A 22,167-nucleotide genomic window follows, 5' to 3' on the forward strand; every position below is an offset into this window, starting at 1 on the left:
GTGGTCATGTATGGATGTGAGAGTTGGACTGTGAAGAAAGCTGAGCGCCGAAGAATTGATGCTTTTGAACTGTGGTGTTGGAGAAGACTCTTGAGAGTCCCTTGGACTGCAAAGAGATCCAACCAGTCCATTCTAAAGGAGATCAGTCCTGGGTGTGCATTGGAAGGACTGATGCTGCAGCTGAAATTCCAATACTTTGGCCACCTGATGCGAAGAGCTGACTCATTTGAAAAGACCCTGATGCTGGGAAAGATTGAAAGTGGGAGGAGAAGGTGACGACAGAGGATGAGATGGTTGGATGGCATCACCGACTCAATGGACATGGGTTTGGGCAAACTCCGGGAGTTGGTGATGGACAGGGAGGCCTGGCGTGCTTCGGTTCACGGGGTGGCAAAGTGTCAGACGTGACTGAGTGACTAAACTGACTGACTGATGAGCTTCATATGAAAGTGGTTCTTTTTTTTGTGCATATGATGTTCTGTTGTCCCAACAGCATTTGTTGAAAAAAAAAAAAAATCCTTTCTTCATTGAGTTGTCTTTGCACCTTTGTCAAAATTCAACTGGCCTTATCAATCAATAGGTTAAATGTAATACCTATCAAAATACCCATGATATTTTTCACAGAACTAAAATTTATATGGAATTATAAAAGATCCAGAATTGTGAAAGTAGTCCTGGGGGAAAAGAACAAAGCAGGAGACATAACCCTCTCAGACTTCACAGAATACTACAAAGCTGCTGCTGCTGCTAAGTCGCTTCAGTCGTGTATGACTCTGTGCGACCCCATAGATGGCAGCTCACCAGGCTCTCCCGTCCCTGGGATTCTCCAGGCAAGAATACTGGAGTGGGTTGCCATCTCCTTCTCCAATGCATGAAAGTGAAAAGTGAAAGTGAAAAGTGAAAATGAAGTCGCTCAGTAGTGTCCGACTCTTTGCGACCCCATGGACTGCAGCCTATCAGGCTCCTCCGTCCATGGGATTTCCAGGCAAGAGTACTGGAGTGGGGTGCCATTGCCTTCTCCGACTACAAAGCTAAGAGTACTCAAGATAGCTTGGTATTGGCAGAAATACAGATATATGAATCAATGTAAGAGCATAAAAAACCCAGAAATATACTCATACACTTATGGACAATAAATCTTTGAAAAGGAAAAAGAATATACAATGGGTAGACAGTTTCTTCAGCAAACAGTTGGAGAAGTTGGACAGCCACATGTAAATCAATGAAGCTAGAACACAGCCTCACACCATACACAAAAATAAACTAAAAAATAGCTCAAAGACTTAAAACACCATAAAACATCTAGAAGATAACACAGGCAAAACATTCTCTGACAAAAATCATACCAATGTTTTCCTAGATCCATCTCCCAAGGCAATAGAAACAAAAGAAAAAATAAACAAATGGGTCCTAATTAAACGTACAAGCTTTCACACAGCAAAGGAAACCATAAATGGAAGGAAAAGACAATCTACGGACTGGGAGGAAATATTTACAAATGGTGCACCTGACAAGGACTTAATTTCCAAATTATACAAACAAGTCCTATAATTAAATAACAAAAAACCAAACAACCCCATCGAAAAATGGGCAGGAGACCTAAACAGATACTTTCAAAGAAGACATACAGATGGCCAATAGGCACAGGAAAAGATGTTCATCACTGCTAGTTACAGAAATGCAAATCAAAAATACAATGAGGTACCACCTCATACCAGTGAAAATGGCCACCTTTAAAAAGTCTACAAATAATAAACACTAGAGAGGTTGTGAAGAAAAGGGAACCCTCCTACACTGTTTGTGGGAATGTAAATTGGTGCAGCCATTACGGAGAATAGTATGGAAGTCCCTCAAAAAACTAAAATTAGAGTAGACTATGATCCAGCAATCCCATTCCTCATATACCCTGATAAAACTATAACTTAAAAAGATACACACACCCCTATGTTCACAGCAGCACTATTTACAACAGCCAAGACAAGACACAACCTATATGTCCATCCACAGAGGAATGGATAAAGAAGATACGGTAAATATATGCATTGGAATATCACTCAGCCATTAAAAAGAATGAAATAATGCCATTTGCAGCAACATGGATAAACCTAGAGATTGTCATACTGAGTGAAGCAAGTCAGACAGAGAAGAAAAAATATTGTATAACATCCCTTACATGTGGACTCTAAAATGACATGACACAAATGAACTTACTTACAAAACAGAAAGAAACTCAAGAGACTTAGAGAATGAACTTATGGTTGCCAGGGAGAAAGGAGGGGGAAGAGATAGGGAGTCTGGGATAGACATGTACACACTGTTACATTTTACATGGATAACTAACACGGACCTACTGTATAGCATATCAAACTCTGCTCAATGTTATGCGGCAGCTTGGATGGGAGCAGAGTTTGGGAGAGAATGGATACGTGTATATGTATGGCTGAGTCTCTTTGCTGTCCACCTGAAACTATCACAACATTGTTAATCATCTATCAGTTCAGTCAGTCACTCAGTCGTGTCTGACTCTTTGCAACCCCATGGACTGCAGCATGCCAGGCCTCCCTGTCCATCACCAACTCCTAGAGTTTACTCAAACCCATGTCCATTGAGTTGGTGATGCCATCCAACCTTCTCATCCCCTGTGGTCCCCTTCTCCTCCCGCCTTCAATCTTTCCGAGCATCAGGGTCTTTTCAAATGAGTCAGTTCTTTGCATCAGGTGGCCAAAAGATTGGAGTTTCAGCTTCAGCATCAGTCCTTTCCAATGAATATTCAGGACTGATCTCCTTTAGGATTGACTGGCTGGATCTCCTTGCAGTCCAAGGGACTCTCAAGAGTCTTCTCCAACACCACAGTTCAAAAGCATCAATTCTTCACTGCCCAGCTTTCTTTACAGTCCAACTCTCACATCCCTATATGACTACTGGAAAAACCATAGTTTTGACTAGACAGACCTTTGTTGGCAAAGTAATGTCTCTGCTTTTTAACATGCTGTCTAGCATATTAATCATCTATACTCCAATACAAAATAAATAGTTAAAAATAAAAAGAAGTTGTGGTGTAAATATATAAGGCATTATGGATGGATGGATCTAGAAATTATCATAAGAAATAAGTCAAAAAGAGAAAGACAAATACCATAATATATCACTTATATATGGAATCTAAATACTACACAAATGAACAGATCTAAGAAACAAAATTGGACTTACAGATACACGGAGAACAGACTTGTGGTTAACAAGAGGGAGTGGGTGGGGGAGGTAGGGACTGAGAGTTTGGGATTAGCAGATGCAAACTATTATATACAGGATGAATAAACAACAAGCTCCTACTGTATAGCATAGGGAACTACATTCAATATCCTGTGATAAGCCATAATGGAAAAGAGTATGAAGAGAATATATATATATATATATATATGTATGTATAACTGAATCACTTAGTTGTATAGCAGAAATTAACACATTATAAATTGACTATACTTCAATACAATTTTTAAAAAATCAGGTGGCCTTACTTGTTTGTCTATTCTGAGTTCTCTGTTCTGTTCTACTCATCTGTGTGTCAATCTCTGTGACAATATCATACTCTCTTGATTACTACAGCTATATTCTAAATCTTAAAATCAGGTGGTGTGATTCTTCCAATTTACTTCTTTTTTTTAGTACTGTTTCCAGTATTTCCAGTATTCTAGCTCTTCTTTCTTTCCATTTTAACATGGTAAACTTGTCTGTTTTTGCAAAAAGAATCTTGGAAGTTTTACAGGAACTGCACTGAGTCTATAGTCCCACTTGGAGATGAAATGACCCCTTTATTATGTTGTGCCTACTGATCCATGCACACGGTGTGTCTGCGTAGTCACTACTTCTTGATATTTTTCATCAGTGTACTGCAATTTTCAGCATACAGGTTCTATACATGTTTTTTTAGATTTATACATAAGTATTTAATTTTATTTGGCATATTTGTAAGTAGTATGTGTTTTAATTTTCAGTTTCCAGATGTTCATTGTTAGAATATAGAAATGTGATTGATCCCTGTCTGTTGACCTTGTATCCTGTGACCTTACTAAATTCGGTTATTCATTCTAGGATTTTTTTGTGGGGAGGGGTAGCTTCCTTGGGGTTTTCTACATAGACAATTATGTTTTCTGCAAATAGTGACCGTTTTCTTTCTTTTTAAAAATATTTATTTATTTGGCTGTGCCGGGTCTTAGTTGTGGCATGTGGGACCTAGCTCTCTGAGCAGGGATCAAACCCAGGCCCCCTGCATTAAAAGCATGGGCCACCAGGGAGGTCCCCGTTTCTTTCCTTTCAATTTACATGCCTTTTATTTCCTCTTCTTGTCTCACTATTAGTTAGGATTTCTAGTACTATAAAAGTAGCTATCTTGTTTTATTCCCAATTTTAGGATAAATGCATTCAGTGTTTCATTGTGAAGTATGTTATTAGCCATAAGTTTTTGTAGATGTTCATGATCAAAAATGGATGTTTTATTGTCAGATGCCTTTTCTTCAACAACTGATATGATCAGGTGATTCTTTTTCTTTAGATAGTTAATATGGTAGATTAATTGATTTTCAGATATTGAATCAGCCTGTTATTCCCAGGATTAACCTCATCAGACTTAGTATATTAATTATTTTTATATACTGTTAGATCTGACTTGCTAACCTTGTGCTTCTTAAGAGGAAAGAGCTCAATGTGGCATTGAGAGACTTTGAGGGGGCAGGAGTGACACCATACAGAGGCTTGGACAACGTCCCACGAAAAACTCTCTGGATGTGACCCTCACAAAATATACAATCCAGTCAACGGACAAGGAATCATTAGTCTCACTCCTACTAATAACCAGGCATATGATACCTAAGCTCATATGTCAGATTATAGTTGGAATCTGATTGCTACAATACATCCATTCCAGCATTTCCATTCTGTGAGTCATGCTTTATGGAAATTTAGTGATGGAAAACTAAAAGGGCTGGACTTTTTAAAGAACCCACCAGGAACCTTCACTATCACCTTCATTCCCCTACTCTTCCAAAAAAAGAGAATGATGGTACATTGAAATCACTTTCCCAAGAAAATCTGGTCTAGGCAGAACTGGAGTTTTGACCTCTAGTTTGAACTGCTGATTCAACTCTACTGCTTCCTATGAATCCAGAAAAGAAAAATATCTGGTGTTCTATCTTCTGGTTCATTCTGCCCAGGAATTGAGATTCAATTGTCTAGATCTTCTTTGGAAGAGTACGAAGACTGCCTGAGTCCTTCAGGGAAAAGGTGCCATGATGCTGCTCATAGTAAGCAGGCTGAGTAATTTCACAACCAAGGAGACATCTGACACCCCTGGCCAAGTAGCCAAAATTCCCACCCTGGAAGGCTGTCAACCTCAAGGCACAAACAGTTCAGTAAACAGAGTGCAGATCAGGTAGAGGGGTGCTCTGAAGGTGACTAATTCATGTTCTAAGATGGGAAGATAAAAAAGGAATGGGTACAAGGAAGAGGTGACTGCAGCCATGAAATTAAAAGATGCTTGCTCCTTGGAAGAAAAGCTAAGACCAACCTAGACAGCATATTAAAAAGCAGAGACATTACTTTACCAACAAAGGTCTGTTGAGTCAAAGCTATGGTTTTTCCAGTAGTCATATAGGGATGTGAGAGTTGGGACTATAAAGAAAGCTGAGCGCCAAAGAATTGATGCTTTTGAACTGTGGTGTTGGAGAAGACTCTTGAGAGTCCCTTGGACTGCAAGGACATCAGCCAGTCAATCCTAAAGGAAATCAGTCCTCAATAGGACTGATGCTGAAGCTCAAAAACCAATACTCTGACCACCTGATGCGAAGAACTGACTCATTTGAAAAGACCCTGATACTGGCAAAGATCGAAGGTGGGAGGAGAAGGGGACAACAGAGGATGAGATGGTTGGATGGCATCTCCAACTCAATGGGCATGAGTTTGAGTAAACTCTGGGAGTTGGTGATGGACAGCAAGGCCTGGTGTGCTGCAGTCCATGGGGTCACAAAGAGCCAGACATGACTGAGTGACTGAACTGAACTGAACAAGGAAGAGGGGGAATTCAACTCCCATTGGAGAAAGAACACTTGGGATCCTTTGAGGACTAGGCCACCTGCTTCTCAAATCAAGTCCAGGTCCAACTTCTAGTCAGTCAGTGCCCAGTAAGAATAATCAAACAAGACTTATTAAACTATTTCTGGAGAAGCTGTAGGCCACTTGAACACAAAGCAAACTGAATCTCCAGAGGTTTCTTGATGGTGTTCTGCTCTTACTCTGCTCAACATCAGTGAACAGGGCTCTCACCTCCCTATATTATAGCATTAACAGGTAAGTCTCAGTTTGGCCTAAAGTCAAGTCGAGAATCTGTAGATGACTCCTAAGTCTTTTGTCTTCTCAGATAATGCAGGGGCCTGTCCAAAAGGAGATGAATAGTGACACTGTTTTATCTTCCCACATCAGAGCTGATACCTTTTCTGATAATCTATGTCAAAGGCCTCAACATGTGGTGCTATGCACTGCCCTTAGACAAAAGGGAACAATCTCTTCTCAGCATACAAGGGAGCAGTCACCATCCTCCCAGGAGGCGTATGTTCTCCAGCCTGCAGCAGCCTTTTCTCATTTGGCCAGCATTGGGCTGGCACATTCCTGAGCCAAAATGCACACATAAGCTGCTTTCCCTGGTAGTGAAGCTCTTTACTCCTGAGTGACTCTTATCAGGGACGGTTGGGCATTCTCAATTGGATTACGCTGACAAGGAAAAACTCCCGCGGTATATTATTTCAACACCATTTGACTTCAGAAATGCTTGTCTCGACCCCTTTTGCTCTCAGAGCCTACTTCTCCCTTCTTGCTTTCTAGAAGGTCACCAGCCTGCTCCCATCCTAACTCTTCATCCTGCAAATATTGGCTCATGTTCCTGGAGACAGAATATCATCATTCACAAGGTAGATCATGTATAACAGACTAATGAATCAGAGCATGATAAAAACAGAAGTCTAGTTCATTTACCCCACTTGACATTTCTGTATCCAGAGACATAGGACAGAATTATTTGAGCATAAAAAGCTCTCTGGTTCTGGGCTTTTATGTCTATGCCTGCACATTCCATTTTAGGGGAAAGTGTTAGATCCTCCTATTTTTTTTTTTTTTTTTTTTTGGTGTGCCATGCAGGATTTTAGTTTCCCCACCAGAGATTAAACTGATGTCCCCTGCAGTGGAAGCAGAGTCTTAATCGCTGGACCACCAGGGAAGTCCAGGTCCTCATATTCTACTTCTCTAAGCTATACCTAGGAATATTTCTTGTAAAAGTCAAAGTAAGATTGAGAATGAGCTACAAATGGAATTTTTGAGAAACTGTAAGTTCATAGGAAAGAGCTGTACTCTTTGGTAACTAGGGGACATCAGGAGTAGTGTGGTCCAAAGGATAAGCCAAACTAAACTTTGGTGGAGCCAGAAGCCTCTGAAATATCTGCCACACCTTTATTTCCAGCCTTGAAAGGTTAGGTGGGGATTTAGGCTTGATTTCAAGATCTGATTTGAGAGAAGGCTGCCAAAGAGCAGCTCTCAGAAAATTACCTAGTCTGGGCTTAAGGGTTAAACCCTGATAACCATTTGCAACCCTGTCCCATACAACAAGAGAAACAAACAAACAAACCGAAAGTGCTATGCCCAGTCTTGGTCTGTCACTATATGTGACCTTGGGCAAACACTTCACTTCTTTGGGCCATAGTTTTCTCATCCACAGGGTTTTCCCGGGAAAGATGGTGGTAGGAGTACACAGTTTAATGAAATTCTTTAAGGCTCCCTTTAGACCCTCCAAGCTTATTCTAAAGACAAAGTACAGTTTGGGAATAAATAAACATGAATGTAGACAGTCTGCTACAAAGGTAGCCTGGGGGAAAAGCAAGCCTGGTTTGTTTGTCTAAGCTCCTGAGAGTGGATCCTCTTTTTCTAGATATCATCCAGTAGTTTCCCAGATCTGTTTCCTATTTTCAAACAAATGCTTAGTTTCTCAAAGTGCCTTCAGACTGCATCGGGGGTGGGAGGCAGATTATCTCTGATATTATGACCCTTTAAGAAACAAAGTATGAAGGCTCCCTGGCGGCTTAGTGCTAAAGTATCCACCTGCCAACCCAGGAGACCACAGGTTTCATCCCTGATCTGGAAGGATCCCATATGCCATGGAGCAACTAAGCGTGTGCACAACTTCTGAGCCTGTGCTCTACAACAAGAGAAGCCATCCTGGTGAGGAGCCCAAGTACAACTAGAGAGCAGCCCCTGCCTCCAAAACCAGCAACGAAGACCCGGCACAGCCAAAAAGAAATTTAAAGGTTTTTTGTTGTTAAAGTACAGTGATAGCGTAATCACTACCACATCCAGGTACAAGGTGAGTCTATGGGTCTACCTAGAGCCTACATGGTACAAACCACCTTACACTAAGAAAGGCAAATTATGTTTAACACTTCGCCCTTTAAAAACCCCTTGAGAAGTATTCATTTTTCAGGCTAGCAGAGATGACATAAAAACTACTCTCCTTCTTCCGTAGACATCTGGCCTCCAAATGTTCAAAATGATCAAAAAGAAAAGAGTTTTTGGTATTTACATATGTTCTCTGGCTCAAACACCTTGTCAGGACCTGGGTCACCTCTGTCTCTACAGCAGGTCCATCTCTCCTTAGGGAGAGGATAGAAAAGAAGATTATTTTTTTCAGATTGAAATCTCTTGACAGCATATAGAGCCAAAGCAGGCTATTTCCCAAATATCTCTGCTCCGGAAATCCTCACTTTTATAAGCTCCTCCTTGTTGAGTAGGACCACCGTGGTCTGCCTGATGTCAAATTTAGCCTTCACTTTCAGAAGGTAAGATAGAAACTTAAAAGGCAGTGCACACATGGGAAAATACTTTTAATTTACTGGATGACTTTCTTCAATATGATACATAATACTGATTGAAAGAAGAATGAGCTTCCCACCTTGGACATTAATAACCAGTTAAATATTATTTACAGTTAAACAGTTATTTAAACTGTTAAATAACCAGTTTAGCTTGCTGCTAGGAGCTGCTATCTATACGACACACAAGAAGAATCCAATTCCATTGCTCAGGACAACAACCTTAAGCAGCCTCAGACATCAGCAACAGCTACATACTAAACTAATTATCTTATGTAGATAATTTTTATCTTTCCATTTTGAACTGTGGTGTTGGAGAAGACTCTTGAGAGTCCCTTGGACTGCAAGGAGATCAAACCAGTCAATCCTAAAGGAAATCAACCCTGAATATTTGTTGGAGGGACTGATGCTGAAGCTGAAGCTCCAATACTTTGGCCAGCGATGTGAAGAACTGACTCATTAGAAAAGACCCTGATGCTGGGAAAGATTGAAGGCAGGAGGAGAAGAGGATGACAGAGGATGAGATGGTTGGATGGCATCACCAACTCAATGGACATGAGTTTGAGCAAGCTCTGGGAATTGGTGATGGACAGGGAAGCCTGGCATGCTCCAGTCCACGGGGTCACAGAGTCGGACACGACTGAGCAACTGAACTGATCTGAACTGAATAGCCCTGAGGAATAATATTACTGTTCCCATTTTACAGATAAGAAAACCAAGCCTCTATGAGGTTAAATGACTTGCCCAAAGTCACACAATAAGTGGAACAGGTAGAATTCAAATCCAGGTCTGTTCTGGACTATGTTCTTAAACATTATACTATGCTATTGCTATGGGTTTACTATTAGATATATTAACTGCATAACACAGATGGCAGATAAAAATGTAAAACTTAACTATCCTAGAATTGAAGTTTCTCCTGTACCTTTCTTCTTCCTAACCAGTGACTAACACTGATTTTATGACTGCCATACAAATGAAGCTTCAGGTTTGCCCACATTCATTCCTAATCCAAGAGGGAAGAGTGAGGCTCCTTTAACAAGGCTGGCAGGGCTAAACAAGGCCCACAGGGAGCAGCCTCAAACATAGCGCAGAGGCCGGAGGACACACTGATCCATCTGTCTTACTGAGAGCCCAAGTTTAATGCGTATCAACTCTAACCACTAGTTCTCTTCCTTCTAGAGGAAATTGGCCCATATTGAAAGGAAAGCAATTAGGTTGTAACATACAGGCAAACCAGAGCTGCTGTGGTCCTTTACTCTGCCTTGCCGTTTTCTGCATTCATTGTATAAGACCAAGACCAAACTTAAGCAGGCAATTTGAAAGCCCAGGAGAAATTAAAAATTTCTGTTGCTATACTTTAAAACAGGACATTCACCCCAGCTTTATGCAGTCATTACACTTGGAGCAACTTTTTCAATCCAAATTCCCCTCACAGTCTAGTAAAATATTTCATTGTTCAATGGCAGCAAGAAGAGAAAACAATTACAGGTTTATCAGAGATTACCACTCTGTCAGGTCTCCTCCAGGGGCCCTGAAGGGAAGTAAAAGGAAATACTAAAGAACTAAATTCTGAATTGACATTAGCATAGTGTATAGATGATAGAAAAGACTGAAGGGTCAATAGCCAAAGCTTTTGGAGAAGAGTAAGAGAATCCCTAAAGAGGATCAGTCACAGGACTGGTAAGCAACTCTCCCTGTTCTCTACATGTACAGAATCCTACTTTTTCACCTTTCCCCAGCAGCTGGAAATTTTTTTTTTTTTTTTTAATAGCAGCATATCACAAATTCTTAGTGACAATAAGTCTGAGGAATCTTATTCTGCCTCAGCCACCTTTTGTGTTAATGGGCTCAAGAACTTTATGACAAGGGACATTTCCATTTTACTGATGGGAAAAACAAAGACATTGAAAATATAATCAACAAGGGCCAGGACAAGTACTCTAACCACCTGCCATTGCTGCCTCTAAAGACATGACTATGAGCTGGAGAATGAACAAATAAAAGTTTATGGGAGCACCAGTACTCTGAGAAGTCACATGTTACTTGTTCTGAAAGGTACCCAGAGAACTTTCAAGACAGCTGAATCTAGAGGAACAATCCTGAAAGGGTTGGGAAACAACCTTTTAGAAAACATGGGACAGAACCCAGGTTCAGCCAACACCTGTTTCCCCAACAATATCTGTCTCTCTCATTTTATTCCAAATTCACACAATACAAAAGCTGCATTATTCTGGTAAAGTTGCATTCCAGGCCAGAGTGCACAGTTAATGTTTTTTACAGCCCACATGCCTCTTTGTGATGGATGGCCACTTTATAATGAAAACCTTTATGCTCAATCAATTTATAAATAATGAGTCTTCCATTACATGGCATTAAAAACAAACCTCAAATCAGAAAGACTCAGAAATAAACAAGGAATAGGAACAAAAGTGATTGCTGGAAAGACAAGAAGAACTCAATAGAATGCTCTTAATTCCTTCATTCCTAAAGAATACACAGTGCTAAGGAGAATTTGGTATCAAAAAAGGTATTAATTTCAACAAATACTGTTGAAACAACTGAACACTCATATGCAAAAAAAAAAAAAAAAAAATTTTTTTCACCTAAACCTCATGTTACACAAAAATTAACTCAAAATAGATCATAGGGGTAAATGAAAAGCATAAATCTGCATAGTTTTTAGAAAGAGTACTTCAATAGGACACAAAAAACAAAATGCATGAAAGAAAAAACTGGACTTCAATAAAAACAAAATATCTATTCTATGAGAGATACTGTTAAGAGAATGAGAAAACAAGCTACAGATTGGGAGAAAATATTTATAAATAACTGTATAAATTATAGTTAAAACTGCAATAAAGGACTTGAATCCAGAATAGACTTAAGTCTTTAAACTCAACAATAGGAAAACAATTCCCATCAAAAAATGGGCAATAGACTTGGACAGACAGATCACCAAATGGTGTTTGATGTCACTGGCCACTGACTGACTGAAGTGACTGAAGTTGCTCAGTCGTGTCCGACTCTGCGGCCCCATGGACTGTAGCCACCAGGCTCCTCCATCCATGGAATTTTCCAGGCAAGAGTACTGGAGTGGGTTGCCATTTCCTTCTCCAGGGGATCTTCACTGGCCATTAGGGAAAGGCAAATTTAACCCACATTGAGATACCACTGCTTACTTACTAGGATGACTTAATAAAAGTACTGAAAATACCAAGCACTAGAGAGGCTGTCGAGAAATCAGAATCCTCATTGCTAGTGGGAATGCAAAATGATATAGGACTCTGGAAAAACAGTTTGGCAGTTTCTTATAAAACCAAACACACACTTATTCTTTCACCCAGAAATCCTACTCCTGGATATTAATCCCAGAGAGATGAAAACCAATGTTCTTTACACAAAAACCTGTACCCAAATGTTTATAGCGGCTCTATGCGTAATTGTCCAAAAATGGAAAAGTCCAGTGTCGTTCAGCTAGTGAATGGATAAGCAAATTGTGGTAGAAACATGCAATGGAATACTACTTGGCAGTAAAAAGGGAACAGACTATTGATTTAGGTAGCAGTTTATACAAATCAGCCTGAAAAGGTTATGTACTGTAGGATTCCATTTATATGACCTCTTTGGTAAAACTGTGGTGAGAGACTAGATCAGTGGTTCACGGGAGTTGGGGTAGGAGAGAGGGTGTGATCACACAGGAATAACAGAGGGCGTTTTCTGGGGTGATGAGACTGTTCTGTATTCCAACTGATGCAGTGCTTACAGGGATCTATGTGTATGTAAAAACTCATAGGTATGTGTACTAAAAAAGTCAATTTTACTATAAGATAATTAAAATTAAAAAAAATTTTTTTAAGTACCGAAACAATCTTAACATGCAAATCTCAGCCTAGTTCACACCAAGAATGGCATCCACATGATGCAGCCGAATATCAGGCCCTGCCTTCTAAGATTGAGGTCTGAAGACACTGAGATTAGGTTTAAGGGAATGGCCACCTATGAACACGGACCTGAATTCAGAAAAGCCCTTTCCTCTGTGGAAAGGCTAGACTGGCATGGGGAGCCTATTTCTTCTCTCCCTGGGCTCTTCTAACCAATATTAGAAAAAAAATTGTTACTGGAGCTTGTTCTTTAGAAACCTTCAGCTGAAGCAGCCCTGCAGAGACAGATCACACTTCCATCAATTTCAAGCCTACTGAGAACAGTAGAGAAACTACTCTTTGGTATATTAAGTGGGCTTTGGAAGCTCACACCCTAACCTTTTGTTTCTTGCTTTAACCTTTGGCTTCCAAGAATTTGTTCCCTAAGACCTAGGTAAGATAGAGGCATTAAAAATACAGAGAAAGAATTTTACCAGGGCATACTTTATTTTCCATAATATTTGATACATAGGATGCCAAATCCTAACTGGCTAAAGGCCCTTGGCAATATTAACATTACAAAGGGAAATGATTTCTACTGCATTCAGCTTCAAGGAGAAAAGGTAGGGGTAAAAAGCAAGAGTGGGAAGGGGCTTTCATCTGCCACACAGACTAACTACCCCCTGATCAAGAAGCATTAGGGCCACCAAAGGCCCCTCTCCTACATGATGATGCTTGTTTACCTGCGTCAAATGTATCAAGTCACAGCACATACATTATTACCTAGCCATGTCCTGAAAATTTCTAATCCAGCATCCATTAGATTAGATCTGAATTCTGCTGGCCAAGCCCCAGCCTCTCAGGGGGCTGGCATAAAATAGGGAGGCTGGAGTAGGGTTTCAAACACCTGTTTCAGCTTTTTAAGTGTCCGATTCAGGCCACTGTGCTCTGGCAGCAGGGACCCTGATGATACGGGTTCTCTTCTCCTGCCAAATCCTCAATTTAAAGAGCCTAGCCCCCCAGGGGAGGAAAAGATAGACTGGGGGTTATAGCCACCTTGAAGAAATGTTTCTTTCAAACACATATCTCCCCTATGATCCAGCAATTTCATCCTTAAGTATTTGTCTAAGAGAAACTAGAATATATGTTCATAAATAGACTTGTATAAGAACGTTCATAGCAACCTATTCATGAAGGACAAACACTAGAAACACTCCAAATATCCTTCAATAAGAAAATAAGTAAATTCTCTTATGGTTTACCCATACAACTGCATACTACTCAGTAAAACAGAATGAATCAAAACTAAAAAAAAAAACTAGTGATATATGCAACAACATGGATGAATTCCAAAAACATGCTAAGTGAAAAGAAGCTAGATACAAAAGAGAATATCTTATGTGATTCCATTTACAGGAAATTCAAAATCAAAACTAAGGTATGCTGCTGCTGCTAAGTTGCTTCAGTCGTGTCCGACTCTGTGCGACCCCAGAGATGGCAGCCCACCAGGCTCCCCTGTCCCTGGGATTCTCCAGGCAAGAACACTGGAGTGGGTTGCCATTTCCTTCTCCAATGCATGAAAGTGAAAAGTGAAAGTGAAGTTGCTCAGTCGTGTCTGACTCTTAGCGACCCCAAGGACTGCAGCCTACCCGGGATCCCAGCCTCCGTCCATGGGATTTTCCAGGCAAGAGTACTGGAGTGGGGTGCCATTGCCTTGGTAATAGAATATAGAAAGTGGTTTTGTGTATGCGCGTGTGGGTTAACTTAAAGGCGGCAGAGGAAACTGGTGTGATGAAAATGTTATATATCTTTTTTTTAAGATGGTTAATGAATGTCTACAATTCTCAAAAAATTATCAACTGAACACCTAAGGTCAGTGTACTTCACTGTATGCTAATTGTATTTCAACTAAAAAAGAAAAAAGAAGAGAGAACTAGGGGTGCTTGGGATCAGCCTCTCCTATTGGGATTATTTAGGAGAATGAAGACATAGAAGAGAAGAAGCAGATTTGCTTCTCATCACCATTCTGGGAGCAGAGGCTCAACAGCGAGCTGAACTGCCACCTCAGTGCCCCTTGGGCAACCTTTGGGGAAAGAAAAGATTTTCAAGTTGTAACTGATATACCCTTAGTGAGGCCTATGGTTCCCCAAAGGAGTGTCACTGAAATGTCTTCCAGTGTTTACTTGTCTTCCAGTGTTTACTTCTCCATTGATAAAAGTATAATCAGGGTTCAATTTAGAAGTTCACAAAGAAAAAGTTAGGCCCTCACTACTTAAAATTCAGGGACTTGGTGGTCTAGTGGTTAAGAGTCTGCACTTCCACTGCAGAGGGCACAGGTTTAATTCCTGGTTGAGGAACTGATATTCCACAGGCTGAGTGGTGTGGCCAAAAAAAACCACACAGTCTTAAAAAATATATTATAACCATAGTAATAGACAAGCAAGTCAGAGCTCTAGTTCTAGAGCCGTCACCACTCTGTCATGAGACCTTATATAAAACATGACCTCTAAGCCACAGTTCCTTCTCAATAAAATGGGCCTGAATGACATTTTTGCTTCACCTTAGCTCTACCACTGTATTATTTTAATACTCTTATTAGTTCATATGACCTCCAGGATCAGATGGGGAAGGCAAGCCTTGTAATCCTTCTCAGCATTGTTATAGATTCATCCTTTAGTTTAATGAGAGCCACCCCCCTCCCCAACCAGAAAGAGTCTGCATTTCGTGTGAAATGATTTCACTCCTCTAACACAGAGTTAGATTCAAAGAAAATAGCTTACAGCTTAGGAATATAAGAAGCTGCTTACATGGCAAACCCAAGGTGGTGCAGCATAAGAGAAGAGTGCTGTGCTGAGTCTCTCAGTCGGGTCCAACTCTTTGCGACCCCATGGGCTGTAGCCCGCCAGGCTTCTGTCCATGGGGATTCTCCAGGCAAGAATACTGGAGTGGGTGGCCATGCCCTCCTCAGGAATCTTCCCAACCCAGGTCTCCCACCTTTCAGGCGGATTCTTTACTGTCTGAGCCACCAGGGAAGTCTATAAAAGAAGAGTAGGTATCCTCAAAATCCAGTGGGAAGACTGGAGAAGAAAACAAACATGTATTGAGTGCCTATTATGTGCTAGGTATGCATTGTACTAGACTCCTTGCATGTATCATTTTGTTTAATCCTTAGGAGAACCCTGGTAAAACAAGTTTTTAATCCCCATTTTACAGATGAAAAATGGAGGTTCAAATAGGTCAAGTAACTGTCAAGACCCTGATGCTGGCAAAGACTGAAGGCAGGAGGAGAAGGGAATGACAGAGGACGAGATGGTTGGATGGCATCACTGACTCAATGGACATGAGTTTGAGCAAGCTCTGGAAGATGGTGAAGGACAGGGAAGCCTGGCGTGCTGCAGTTCATGGGATCACAAAGAGTTGGACATGACTGAGTTACTGAACAACAACAACAAACTTCCAAGACAACCCAATGGTAGAGACTGGATTTGAACCCAGGTCTGTTCAGCTCTAAAAGTTACACTTTTCTCCACAACCATTTGGCAGGAAATAAGTTGGAGATCCTATATCTCCAAAGGGCCCTAGCATTTTTGCCTTCTTGTAAATAACTTATTTCACACATGTCATGTAGCTCTTGGCACTATACAGAAGAAAGGGTTAAACCTACTGTTAGGAAGAGGAAATTCCCTGGAAAATTGAAACACATGCTGTGGCTCTGACTAAATTTCACACCCGTTCTGTTGAGCAACATCCATACTGTGTGAGAAAAGATTCCTTCCCCATCACCCCAGCCCCATTCTTTATTCATTCTATCACCTGCTGCCTTCCTTCAGACTAAGCTGAGAGGGAGGAAGGGAGGAAGACTATACATCTTTGCTTAGTGCATATTTAAGCTAGAGGTTAGTACACCCAGGGTAGGAAGAATTACGTGTGAAAAGAGAAAAGGAATGACACTTTCTCATTTCTGCTTGGACCAGCATAGGAGGGAGCTCTTATGATAAGCTACAATGAAGAAAGTGGTTAGACTTCTGCTGGGGAGGAAAAGAGGGGAGGCTGTTCTTTCTGGAGAGTAGGCAGAATTCAGAAGAACAAGGCCAGTGTACACCTGTCCCCTTGTCTGGAATTTCATGCTCAAGTGAACGCTGAATTTCTGTCCATGAGACTTATGCCTCACCCAGGAGAGCAAGTGGGAAGGTGGAAAAAATTTTTTCCTCTCTGCTACCCTCTTCAAACAGATTCTAATTTCCAGTCCCAAATAACAATGAGTCTAGTTATTTGGTACTGGAAGCTGACTGGATGAAAGAAGCTTGTGGGAATTTAAGAGCCTAGGGTAGCTAGTAGCTACTTGGTATAAAAGAAAGGTAAGGACAGGTAATGCCATTATGATAATCTCCAAAGACAGTCCCATACAATGCCACCCCTTACATGGCTTCCTCCCATCAAGAGGTTCCCCTTGAATCTGGTCTGTGACTGTGTTGACAGATATAATGCAGGGGAAGGGACAATCTGGGACTTCAGTGCCCAGGCACTAAAAAGGCTTTGAAGCTTCTATTTCTTTCATTTTGGCAATCTGAACTGCCATGTACAAATTCTAAGCTACTCTATGAGAGGTCATGAGGGAAAGCCCTGGAGACTGAAGCATCACATCAAAAGAAGCCACATGGCACCAGACATCTAAGCCACAGTCATAGCTGACTGCAACTTCAAGAAAGATCCTAAATGAGAGCATTAGAAGAACTGCCCAGCTGAGCCCTAGTCAACCCATGGAATTGTGAGATATAATAAAATGGTTGTGCTTTAAGCCATGAACTTTTCGAGTGGTTTGTTAGGTAGCAACAGATAACTGAAACAGCTAGCTTTTGTTAAAAATGAAGCTAGTATTCTTTTGTCCTGGGCATATAACATAAACTCTATTGCATAAACAAGGAAAATCGACCCAATTTTAGTTAAAAAGAATTTATATTGGGGGGGAATCTCATTCCATTAGCAATTGAAGATTAAAAAAAAAATCTTAGAATAAACTTAAGAAATTTATGGTACATAAATGGGGGAAAGAAGAACCTACAAATTTTACTAGAGTTACAAACGAAGTCTTGAATAAATGCAGAAGCAAAAACATGTTTCAGGACAGGGAGGCAAACATATATATTATAAAGATGTAAAGTCTCCTCATATTAATTGACATTTTAAAATCAAAATCCCAATTGGAATTTTTAAAAGAACTTGAGTAAGTGACCCTGTACTTCATGTGAAAGAATAACCAGATAATGATAGCCAGAATATTTTTTTAAAAAACTGATGCTGGGAGGGATTGGAGGCAGGAGGAAAAGGGGATGACAGAGGATGAGATAGTTGGATGGCATCACCGACTCGACGGACATGAGTCTGAGTGAACTCCGGGAGTTGGTGATGGACAGGGAGGCCTGGCGTGCTGCGATTCATGGGGTTGCAAAGAGTCGGACACAACTGAGCGACTGAACTGAACTGAATGAAAGTTTGTAGTAGTATCATTTTAAAATGAGTTACAAAACTATAACAAATAAGCACGTATAATACTAGCAGAAGAACAAGTAGAATAATATGTAATATATGATAAAAGAAAATTCAATAAATGGTGCTGTAACACATGGTTAATTATTAGGGAGTAAAAGTTATATTCCCGCTTCATTTCACTTGACAAAATAAATTCTATGTGATTAAAAGAAGATAATAATTACCTTCTTTGTTTGTGAATAATAATTCACTCAACAAATATTTATGAGCACCAACTGTGTAGCAGTTACTGGGATGGATAATAGAAATATAGTGGTGAACAATGCAATGCAATCCTTTCCTATGTAGTAGAAGAGAAAGACATTAGGGCTCACATAAGTGCTAAAAGTGTTCAAGAGTTAAATGTAAAAACTGAAACATATTAACAGGTGAAATAAAGTGACCTGAGATGAAGGAAAAGTAGTTATAAGATTCATCAACATATGCTTAGCAGAAGAAAAGGAAACGGAAGTAGAGCTGAAAAGGCTGAATACCAGGGTCCTTCAGAGGGAAGCACCAGTGAGAAACAAGTTCTGAAATGGAAGCATCAGGGGGAGGGTGAGAAAAAAGAAGAAAATAAAATGGATGAGGAGGAAATCATTGAAGAACTAACATAAGATCATCTCCCAATCAAATAATAATGATTTTCCTAGATCAGAAGGACCCTCACTAAGAACGTAGCACAATGACTAGAAAGGGGCATCAAGTGTTTACATCACGTGTTTTAGAATACTGAAACAAAGAGATTGCAAAAAACTTCCAGTTCAAACACAAAGGACTGAGAATCCGTGGTATCAGACTACTCAAGAGCAACACTGGAAATGAAGAGACAAAGAAGCAAAGCCACCACATTCTGAAAGAAAATAATTTCCAAACTAGGATTCTATATCCTGTCAAATCTTCACTCAAGAGCAGTGCAGAATACAAATAGTTTCAGATATACAGTCTAAAATAACTTATATAGCAGGTGTCTTTTCCTAGGAGCCTTTGGAGGATTTTCAACCCAAATTGAGAGAGTAAAACAAAAAGGAAATGGACATGGAATCCAGGAAAAAGGAGTCCCGAGAAAAGTGAAGGGAAGTTTCAGGATGACAGCTGTACCTCATGCCTAGACAGCAACCGATGCAGAATGGAAGAAGAGGCTAGCAGGCACTGATAAAGATTCTCCAAGAAGAGAGAAAAATGGAGTACAAGATAAAAATGGAAGAGACAAGAATGGAGTTTGATCATGTGGGAAAACAATATTCAGAGTTAAAAACTGTATTGTAGAGCTTGAGAAGAAATAGTAACACTAACATAGAAAATTAAGTATATTTTTCAAAAGGGAGTAATATCTGACTTATAGTAAATAGTACTTAAGATCTTAATAAGGTAAAGACTGAATATTGATTTAGCCAACTGGAAAGAGAACTATCATATATTGGGAGGATGGAGGGAAGGAAAATAGGTATCAAGTAGCACTGCAGAAGTGCTATATTTCTACATCTAGGAGTAGGAAGTCAACAGATAGTGGTTCAAATGTTTAAAATCTATTTTTAAAAAAAAGTTGTGTTGTTCAGTCATGTCTGACTCTTTGTGACCCCAGGGACTACAGCACGCCAGGCTTCCCTGTCCTTCACTATCTCCCTATCTTTGAGTTTGCTCAAATTCATCTCCATCGAGTTGGTGATGCTACCTTAACCATCTTACCCTCTGCTGCCCTCTTTTCCTTTCCCCTTCAATCTTTCTCAGCATCAGGACCCTTCCAATGACTCAGCTCTTTGCATCAGGTGGCCAAAGTACTGAAGCTTCAGCATCAGACCCTCCAATGAATATTCAGGGCTGACTAAATTCATTTAGTATTTACTGGTTTGATCTCCTTGCAGTCCATGGGACTCTCAAGAATCTTCTCTAGCACCAAAGTCTGAAAGCATAAATTCTTCGGTGCTTAACCTTCTTTATGGTCCAATTCTCACATCCATACAAGAATACTGGAAAAACCACAGCTTTGACTATATGGACCTTTGATGGCAAAATGATGTCTCTGCTTTTTAATATGTTGTCTAGGATAGCCCAGTTGGTAAAGAATCTGCCTGCAATGCAGAAGACCCCAGTTCAATTCCTGGGTCTGGAAGATCTGCTGGTGAAGGGACAGGCTACCCATTCCAGGGTCACAAAGAGTCGGACACAACTGAACAACTTTCACTTTCATGCTGTCTAGGTTTGTCAATAGCTTTCCTTCCAAGGAGCAACTGTCTTAATTTTACAGCTGCAGTCACCATCCACAGTGGTTCTGGAGCCCAAGAAAAGAAAATTTGTCACTGCTTCCATTTTTTTCCCCTTCTATTTCCCATGAAGTGATGGGACCAGATGCCATGATCTTAGTTTTTGAATGCTGAGTTGTAAGCCAGCTTTCTCACTCTTCTCTTTCAACCTCATCAAGGGGCTCTTTAGTTCCGCTTCACTTTCTGCCATTAGAGTGGTATCATCTGCATATCTGAAGTTGCTGATAATTCTCCCAGCAATTTTGATTCCAGCTTGTGATTCATTCAGCCCAGCATTTCGCATGATGTGCTCTGTATATAATTTAAATAAACAGGGTGACAATATACAGCCTTGTCATACTCCTTTCCCAATTTTGAACCAGTTGTTGTTCCATGTAAGGTTCTAACTGTTATTTCTAGATCCACGTACAGGTTTCTCAGACAGATAAGGTGGTCAGGTATTCCCACCGCTTTAAGAGTTTTCCACAGTTTGTTATGATCCACACAGTCAAAGGCTTTAGGATAATCAATGAAGGAGAATTAGATGTTTTCTGGAATTCCCTTGTTTTCTCTTTTTCTGGATTCTCTTGCTTTCTCTAAGCAGGTCATGTCCTAACTTAAACTATAGTCAAAGAACAAAGAGCCTCTCAAGAGTATGATCTAAACACAGAGGTAACTGACAAGAGACTATTGTCCTCATTTGGATATGAATTAGTATGTCACACTGAAATCAAGTGGATAAAAAGAATAGCAAAGAAAACTGAATACAAGCAATAAAGAGAATTACCACTGCTCACCTTGCAATAAAAGTAGGAAGCACCATTACTACCATGATGTATTAAGATGCCTATTCTGGGTCAGTTCTTATCCATTGGTTCAGGGTACACAGATCTGAGGGCTTCTCACATGACTGAGTGACTAACACACAGATACACACACACACAGAGGTCTCCACTTTGATGGCAGTAACAAAACCAAGATCTTCCCAAGAGTTCAGGCCTGGCTCTATCATTACTCACTTTCTCGATTTCAGCAAAAATAACTACCTTTAATTTCTTGCTCCCAGAATTAATCTATCCCTTCTTGGTACTTCTAGAATGCTGTTGCTTTAGTATATAGAGCATATTCTGGCTTGTGGGGGAAAAAAAAGGAAAGGTGAAACATGTTAGTAGCTTCAGTTGTGTCTGACTCTTTGCGACGCTAGGGACCACAGCCTGCCAGGCTCCTCTGTCTGTGGAATTCTCCAGGCAAGAATACTGGAGTGGGTAGCCATTCCCTTTTCCAGCGGACCTTGGACTTGACTCAGAGAACAAATCCAGGTCTCCTGCATTGCAGGCAGATTCTTTACCATGTGAAGTACCATTATGGAATAGCTAATTGTAGTCTGTAAGCTCCTGGAAGGCAGAGAGGGTTCATGAAGATAGTAGTGCTCAATCAATGCTTTTCAGTTTAAAAAGGTCACAGGGACATACTAACGAAATCCATATCCCAATTTTCCTATAAAAGATTTCTTGTCATTTCCAGGAAAAATTGGTGAAAAGTAAGGTTTATAAGGAATAGGGCAGCACCTGAACAGAAGGTCCCTCCATATGTGACCAGTGGCTGTTGGCCAAGAGTGAGAGTTCA

At 40.4% G+C, this 22,167-nt stretch overlaps 1 protein-coding gene across 6 annotated transcripts in view; it reads right to left on the minus strand.

Annotated features, from left to right (window-relative positions):
- The window catches only part of GBF1 (golgi brefeldin A resistant guanine nucleotide exchange factor 1), a 123,283-nt gene that overhangs the window by 35,702 nt on the left and 65,414 nt on the right, over positions 1–22,167 (minus strand). The window contains exon 1 of one of the 6 annotated variants that reach the window (XM_027529304.1): positions 15,577–15,650. The exons of the other annotated variants lie outside the window; for them this stretch is intronic. The gene's annotated coding sequence lies outside the window, so the exon portion shown is untranslated. Of the gene's footprint in view, positions 1–15,576; positions 15,651–22,167 lie in introns of those variants that run through there. 6 annotated transcript variants of the gene reach the window in all.

The sequence above is a fragment of the Bos indicus x Bos taurus genome, chromosome 26, assembly GCF_003369695.1.
Source record: "Bos indicus x Bos taurus breed Angus x Brahman F1 hybrid chromosome 26, Bos_hybrid_MaternalHap_v2.0, whole genome shotgun sequence".
Lineage (NCBI taxonomy): Eukaryota > Metazoa > Chordata > Mammalia > Artiodactyla > Bovidae > Bos > Bos indicus x Bos taurus.